At 32.3% G+C, this 8,531-nt stretch overlaps 1 long non-coding RNA gene across 2 annotated transcripts; it reads right to left on the bottom strand.

Annotated features, from left to right (window-relative positions):
* Positions 1-6,210: 6,210 nt before the first annotated feature.
* LOC115717251 (uncharacterized) lies at positions 6,211-8,482 on the bottom strand. Of its 2 annotated transcripts, XR_004011719.2 has the most exons (3): positions 7,807-8,111; positions 7,156-7,219; positions 6,211-6,524 (listed from the first exon to the last, which is right to left on the bottom strand). It is a non-coding gene; the product is annotated as an uncharacterized LOC115717251 (long non-coding RNA). The 2 variants fall into 2 exon arrangements; XR_009687795.1 differs by having other exon boundaries at positions 6,211-7,219; positions 7,807-8,482.
* Positions 8,483-8,531: the final 49 nt, after the last annotated feature.

Raw genomic sequence — 8,531 nt, 5'->3', positions numbered from 1 at the left:
AAACTAGTCTATCCCCAACAAACGTTCAAGTTTCCTTCTTTGCTTATGCTGACTGGGGCAGCTGCCAAGATACTTGTCGTTCAATCTCAGGGTATTGCATTTTCCTTGGCAAATCTCTTATTTCATGGAAACAAAAAAAAAACAACAGGTAGTTTCCCGCTCTTCTACTGAAGCCGAGTATCGCGCTATGGCGAATGCAACCTCTGAACTCACATGGCTTTTTGCTTTACTAAAAGACTTTGGCGTCTCCCACAACACACCAGCCAACATGTATTGCGATAACACTGCTGCAATCCACTTTAGTGAAAATTCAGTTTACCATGAATGGACGAAACATGTGGAAATAGATTGCCACTTCATAAGGGAAAAAGTTCAACAAGGATCTCTCAAACTTCTACATGTACCTTCCCAATAGAACTTAGCAGATATATTCCCCTAGCCATTACTACCAAATCAGTTTTCTATCTTAGTCTCCAAGATGGGTGTACTTAACATTTACACTCCATTTGAGGGGGGCTATTCGACTTAGATTTATTAGTTTGGTATTTCTGTTATTCTGTTAGTTACAATACCGTTAGAGGTTAGTTAAGTTGGTTGATATTGTGAGCTGGGTCCTATCTCTTGTACTGCCTATATAAGGTTTCTCTTGTATCAAATCTTCAATTCAATCAATACAATTTTCTTTTTATAGAGTTTTTGCTCTGCTATTTTCTCCTCTGTTTTCTTCTTTTCTCATAACTACTCATCAGAGATTTTAATTTTAGCTTTAATGAAATGAGAACAACTGAGAGTGAGAGAAAGAGGGTTATTATTTGATAGGAGCAAAGGCCACTAGAGAAGCACCGATCTGCAGAGGCGGGAGGGTTTTCGAGGCGCAAAATCTAGAGATAGAACAACCAGCACCGTCACCGGAGCAATAGAAACGAGAGATTCTTTGAGGAGAGAGGGAGGAAGAACTGGGTTGGGGTTTCTGAGGACGGCTTACACCTTTTTCTAGGAAAAAATAAAGGCAAAATCTACACCTATTTCTTACCATATAATTAAGGATTCATATCTCACATGCATTCACAATATCATAACCATCCATTCACATACATATCACGTATATATAAATGCATAAAACTCACACAACATTTAATATATACAATAATACATATTTGTTAGTTTTGTGGTACTAAATTAGGTACGCAACAGAATAATAATGTATAATTATCATTGTACCACATCCTCATGATCATCATATGTATATACATTAAATTTAAAATAAAATAGACGAAAATAAAATTTACCTCTTGAAGCCCATTAGAGTATCCTTGTTTCTTTTCGTAAGTTGTATTCTCCGATGATGATGAAGAACTCACACCACAGTCTTCCAAATCTTCCACCACACACAAGGACTAGTGTGGCCTAGTAAGATATAAATTGTATATGATGTTTTTATTTTTTTCTCAAGACATGAGCAAGAACTCTTTTTGGAGTGATGATAAAAAAATAATCTGATTAATCTTTTAGGGCTTCCTAAAAATAAACGTATATATTTTTAGGTTAATACGATATGTATAAATTAAAACCAATAAATATTTTATTTCAATAAATATTTTAATTCACATCAATTATTAAATCATATTTAATTATTGGAATAAATATTTATAACTAAATCTGTTATAGATATTTAGGTTTGAATTAAATATCTAATAACCAAAGGGAATTTCTCGACCACTTGAGATAATATCTCAGCTACTTAGAGAGAATCTCTCAACTACTTTGAGAGAATATCTTAACCAAATTAAATGTCTATAATCACCTTTCAAATTAAATTCAAATAAATATTTGAATTAATTAATTAAACTAAAATAAAATGTAGTGGAGACATCCTACAATAGAGGGTGCCTATCACAGTGTAGGTAACGCCACCCTTGTCTTAACAAGACAATGATAGTGTCTTTTGTCTGGGCAAATTTTTTCTTTTCCTTAATTTATTTAATTAATAAATTTGTAAATAAATTATTTATTACGAAATAAATAATAACTATTTTGACAAATTACAATAGATTTTTTCAAACATCAATATACAACTTCTATCCCTTCCCTTGACAGTGTTTCAAGGTGGTAATCCGGGAACTTGGACCTATAATTCTAAGCTCCAACAATCTAGATTATTTATTGAATCTCATCAACCAAATAATCCTGTTTATCAATTCCATGAATACTCCACTATAAATATAGAATTGAACTCTTAGTAATTATATTATTATATTATTGGGTTTTGTGCCCTAAATAAAACTCATTTCAATATAATCAGATTTACTAACTAATAAAGATCAGAAATAACATTTTATGTTGCATGGTTCACATGATTTATTTTATGATTATATTTAATGTATAAATTCTATTAGGTCCAGAACATATTTATTTGTACATGATCATAGTGTTGTCAGCACAGTGAAATATAATCATGTTTATATATTCGAAAGTTTAATGCCCTGATTTGTCAGTTCACTGAATTTAGACTGGCATAGTAATCAGCGATAGATATGCTTACACCTTGGATAAGTGTTATGTCCTTTCCAGGGTATTGGCAAAGTTTACCAGTATCGGATGTATGGAGTATACATTGGAAGGAAACGATATTGAACTTTGATTAGACATGTTAAATTTACCGTAATATCTATTCAATTCAATATCACCTAATTGATCCTACATCAAATGATCTTAATCCTGATATGATTAGGTTCGATCTCAAGAGTGTTATTCGTGTTCTTTGATTTGTTAGTTAAGCCTACTTTTTGGTCAGGGTGATACGTACATTTTGGGAACATGGTAGTACAATTGAGTGGGAGCGCTAATCATAGATATGGAATCTATAGCTTCTATAGGTATTTAGAAGTTAAATGATAATTTCCTTCGAGCTTGCTAAATAGAGATAAATGATAGAGTGCTCATTTTAGTGATCATATTAGTTCACTATAATATCATTTATAGGTGGCAAGTGTTTTAAGGATAAAATACATTGAAAGGGTGTAACGGTAATTTTATTCCTATGCAATGTAGATCATCTATAGAGGATCATTGATTATTGAGATTATAACAATGGATAATTTATAGCGTATCTATATCGTGGAACGTATAAAGCGTTCTATATGACTGAGAGTGCAATTCTAAGTTCTATGCGTGGATGCAACAAGGAATTAATAAGTCAGTGGATTTACTTGGAAAATTCTTGATCTGCTTATTGGAAGCTCGGTTATATAGGCCCATGGTCCCCATACTAGTTGAGACCATACTGCTTGTAAGACTCAGTTAATTGATTTTGATTAATCAATTATAATTCTAAAATTAGACTATGTCTAGTTTATGAATTTTCAATAAGCAAGGGCAAAATTGTGAAGAAAGAGATTCTAGGTCTTATTTATTAATTGAAAGACTTTATTAAGTCTAATTAATAAATATACTAAATGACAATATTATTTAATAATTAATTTTTAGTTATTAAATAATTAGAATCGGCATTTAAGTGGTTAAATTTGAAAATTGGCATTTAAGTGGTTAAATTTGAAAATTGGCATTTAAGTGGTTAAATTTGAAAATTGGCGTTTTTGAGAAAATAGAATGGAAAAAATGACAAAATGGCAAAATTGTAAAGTGGGGCTCAATCCATTATATGGCCGGCCACTTAGTGTGTAATTTACAATTTTATTTTTCTATTATTTTAATGCTTATTAAATCTAACCTAAACCTAGGTGGTTACCTATAAATAGATAGTAATGGCTCACACTCACACTTAACAGTTGAGATGAAATTCACTTTCAGAAAATTGAGCCTCCTATTCATATGGTCGAAACCACCATTCCCTCTCTTTTCTTCTTAAATTTTTATTCAGCCTTGAGTGATAGAGTGAATGCCCACACACATCAAGTAGTATCTCAATCATAGTGTAGAAGATTGTGAAGAATCCAATCAACAAGAAGGAGAATCAGGCTCAAGGAAGGAGAGAAAGAGATTCAGGTTCAGATGTTGATAATGTTCTGCTACATAAAGGAATCAAGGGCTAGAGATATGAACGGAAGGAGTCATTATATTCCGCTGCACCCAATGTAAGGTTTCTTAAACTTTATATGTGTTTATTTCATTGTTTTAGAATTCATATTAGGATGTTAATGAAACATACTTGTTAGTAAATCTAGATCCTGGTAAAATATTTCCAACATATATTGAGTGAGTTTTATTGAAGTGTCCATTGATAACGGGCATCAATGAACCGTACTAGCAATAGTTGATTAAAAATTCTATAACTTTAATATAATGTTGACTGTTTTATTCATGGTTAAGTGATATTAATTCTTCGTACAATAAAAGTCATAATCTGATGTATGAATACGATTTTTTTTTTATTTTATATATAAATTATTTAATATTAGATATTAATAATTTAATATTCATGCATATATGAAAATGTTCAACTCTTATTTATAAACAGAAATGTCTTATAGACTTTTCAGGGCATAAACCCTAACAGTTGTATGTATTAGATTGTGTTTTAAGCTTCGATTATAGTAGTTTATAAGTAATTCAAAGGTTAGTAGCTACTGTTTTGGTTGAGAGCATCAAGTTTGAGTTTTTGAAACTCAAGCTCGAGCTTTAATGGTGGAAATGTATTTTTGTGTACATTTGGGTTCTGAGTTCATGGGTATGTTTAAAAAGTGTGTTTGGACTGATCTCGAAGTGTTGGTTTTAGTTGGTGCAAGGTTGGGGCAAAATCGAGTATGAAAACTCAAAGTTTTGCCTACTGATGCGAACAGGTGCACCGGGTGGGAACCAGTTAATTAGAACCTGTAAATTCGATGAACGAGATATGGTTTTGGTGGACCAATTGGGACCATATTTGGGTGCCTCGGGTTTTGTATTTTCTCGATATTTAGAATATTTCCATGCTATTTATCAATAGGGAAACATCAAGTTTTAAGTTTAAGTCCTAAAACAGATTTAAATGAGTTATTTACTAGTTTATCGCTATTGTGACATAAGGCCCGGATTTACGAGTAATTTTTACTCATGTTCACCGACACACTTGAATTTGACTTGAGGTAAGAAAAGTACGATTGTACCACATAACATGTCAATATATAATTCGGTAAATTACCATTTATAAGAAAGAGTTATTATTTTATTGGTTGTCTCATTAGGCAATAATATAAGAAATAGTTATTATTCTATTAGTTGTCTCAATAGGCAACAGTGTAAGAAAGAGTTGTTACTCTAATTTGAAATCGTTGTTTGGTTTCTTACTTTTCTGTTGTCTCATTAGGCAACGATGGTGACATTAGTTGTCTCATTAGGCAATAATATTAAGGTTGTCTCATTAGGAAATGATGAATAATTGTTACTTTATTAAGTAGCACTAGCAGCATTAGTTAGTCTTATTAGATAAAAATTTGTTATTAATGATTATTTTCATTGGATAATGTGATTTCCTGTCTGAATTAATTATGTTTGCGTATTGATGTGTAGTGTTTATGCTTTTTCATTTCTTGCTGAGTCTTTGTGATTCACAGGTGCTTTGTGGTGCATGTAAGAGAAAATAACATGTTGGGGCAACCTTGAATTAGAGGTCTTCCTTGACAAATGTACATATCAGCTCATCTGGCTCACAATGTCGAATTGTCGAGATTTTGTTTAATGGCGCCTTTGATGAATATGTGTATTTTGTTGTAAAACTGTAAACGACATCTTTTATAAAATTTTAAAAGGGGATTCCCGACTTAAAAGTTTATAATGCCATAAATTTTACATTTCAAAATAATAAGTAAAGTTTTTAATTAAATCACAATTTTATTTAAACCGTTAGTTTATTATTATAAACTAATTTATAGAGCACACACGTGTCGTTCCTATGAGTTAGAGCTTTACAAACCGTCTAGGGAACAATTGCTTTATATAGGTAATATCGTCTCAGACACTCCAAGTTCCAGTACCTTGGTACTGGCACCGGAGTCAAATGACATTCATAGCGAGCCAACTTGTACGTCTTGGGTTCTAATGCTTTCGTGACGACATTAGGGCCCCTCTCTCTCATTGGGAGTCTTCAGTGTCGATTTCTTGCTCAACATCTTCAGAAGACTCATATGACAGATCTTCATTACTTGTAACGTCCTGACTCATAGGGACGGCACGTGTGTGCTTTTATAAACTTATTATTAACTAATCTATTAGTTTAGGTAAAAGTGTGGTTTAATTTAAAACCTTTGATTAAATTTAAAATAAAACTTTCATACAAACTACTGTCACAATACAGGGATCCCCTAATTATAAAATTCTTTTATGACTAGTTACAAAACCGATATTACGAAAGTAAGGTTACACTCTCAAACATAGAAAAAGGATCGATCCTACTTCCCAGAAGCCAAGACACCACAGCTGATTATCTACATTACTGGGAGACCTCTGACTAACGGCTGAACATAGCTCCTATCCTCCTTACCAGCACCACGAAGCACTCGTGAGTCACAATGACTCAGCAAGAAAATCTATAGGATCGAAGGTATTGAAAACGTAAGTAATCACATCACAACATAATATACATACTCCTGATTCAAAATATATTCAGCATGCATATATAATTTAGCGTCTATACAAACACATATACCACACATTATAAGAAAGTCGTAACAACTCATAGTCAACAACTTCATCATTACAATAAACTGATATTCACATAATCTTAGTGCCTTATAAAGCATTCTAATCACATATCTCTATATTCACAAAATTCCAGTGCTTCATAAAGCACTCTTACCACTCATTATCCAGGAGCTGTGTATGTTACTATCGTTGCCTGATAAAGCGAACGATAAGTAAGAAAACCTAACTGTTTCAACGAGTAATTACTAATAACGTTAATGACTGTATCTTTATTCATTCACAATAACAGTAATGAATGTATCTTTCTCTCGATCATAATCGAGTAAAAAACAATAATTATTTCTCATCATTACCTCGATTATAATCGAGTCACAAAGGATAATAATCGTCCATCATCATCTCGATCACAATCGAGTCACAATAATTCATATTATTAAACTCGATCTTAATCGAGGTACACTAACGATTATAAACGCTTCTTATTTAACTACTTAGCGGCGCATAAATATTTCTTACCTCAGTCCAGAAATCAAGCGTACAAGCCAACTTGAATGGAAACAAAGCTTGACGATCCCGGGTCCTATGTCACAACAACAAAATTCAATAAATACCTTAAATAAAAAATCTCAGGAATAACCCTAATTCCCAAAATTGAACAAACCTTAACTTCCAATAGCTCTAAAATAGGTTTTACAACTTCTAAACAATCTATATTAGACACAAGAAATCACCCCGAGCCCTAAAACCGACCTTGAAAAAAACTAAAAAATTTCCCCTACAGGCAAATCGGTCGACCGGTTCTGGCAGGGCTGCATTCTTGAGTTTTCCTCCTCCAAACTCGAACCAAAACTCAACCACACCTTCCCAACTGCCCCAGTTCAAAATAATATCACAAATACAACATATCCCAAGCATCAATTAACAACAATTCATTTATTTAATCAAAATTGCATAATCAAATGAAATTAAGCTTAATAAACTTCACCTAAACCAATACAACTCAAACAACCACTAGCTCTAAGCAAATCAAGCTTAAACAAACTTTAAATCCAACCTAAAAGCATCTTCTAAACTTAGCTTAACATCACAGCCCCAAAATTAAACTAAACCCCAAGCAAAACTCATTTCAAACCATAGAAATTTCAAGGAAAAGAGTATTAAACTTACCTCCAAGCTTTGAACATTCCCTAAACCTTAATTGTTTTTTCTAAAAATTGTAAGATTGCTTAATGAATTCTCCTAGCCCAACTGGTTCTTAGGGTTGTCGTGAGAGATGGAAAGAGAAAGAGGTTGATGTCAATATCACTTAATTAGGTTTTTACATCTAATTTCTACTTTATCATTTAATTCAAATAAAGAAAATAACCCAAATTAATTTCTATTTCAGCTAGATGTTACATGCATAAAAGACAAAACTTTAAATCCCACAAAAGACTATTTTGCCCCTCAAAAACACAATAGCCTAAAATAGGTCCTAGGAGTATTTTGGTCATTCTAACTAATCTTGCCAAACCGATAACTTAAAATTCTATACTAGTTCGGTATAATTCCAATTCTAATTAATCCATCTGATATCGTCGTGACATCTTGATCACTCCATCGAGTTTTCACGGTCGTCGAACCCGACAATATTTTATTTTGGAAATGGTATCCACGACACCCCCGTAGTCCAAAAATCTCCGTAATTAATAAATTACGCTTTATTTGTTTCTTTAATCATATTTCACCAATTAACTTGTAATTAGCTTAAGTAGTATAATCCTACTCTAATACTCACTTAATCACATATTTAATAAAATATACTCAATTAAATATCATTATATTTTCTGAGATATTACATTACTGCTCCCCTCTTCTTGGTTTATGAAATTTACAATGGTTCAACACTAAAT

This window comes from Cannabis sativa, chromosome 5 (assembly GCF_029168945.1).
Source record: "Cannabis sativa cultivar Pink pepper isolate KNU-18-1 chromosome 5, ASM2916894v1, whole genome shotgun sequence".
Taxonomy (NCBI): Eukaryota; Viridiplantae; Streptophyta; class Magnoliopsida; order Rosales; family Cannabaceae; genus Cannabis; species Cannabis sativa.
This window is presented reverse-complemented; position numbering and strand designations above follow the sequence as displayed.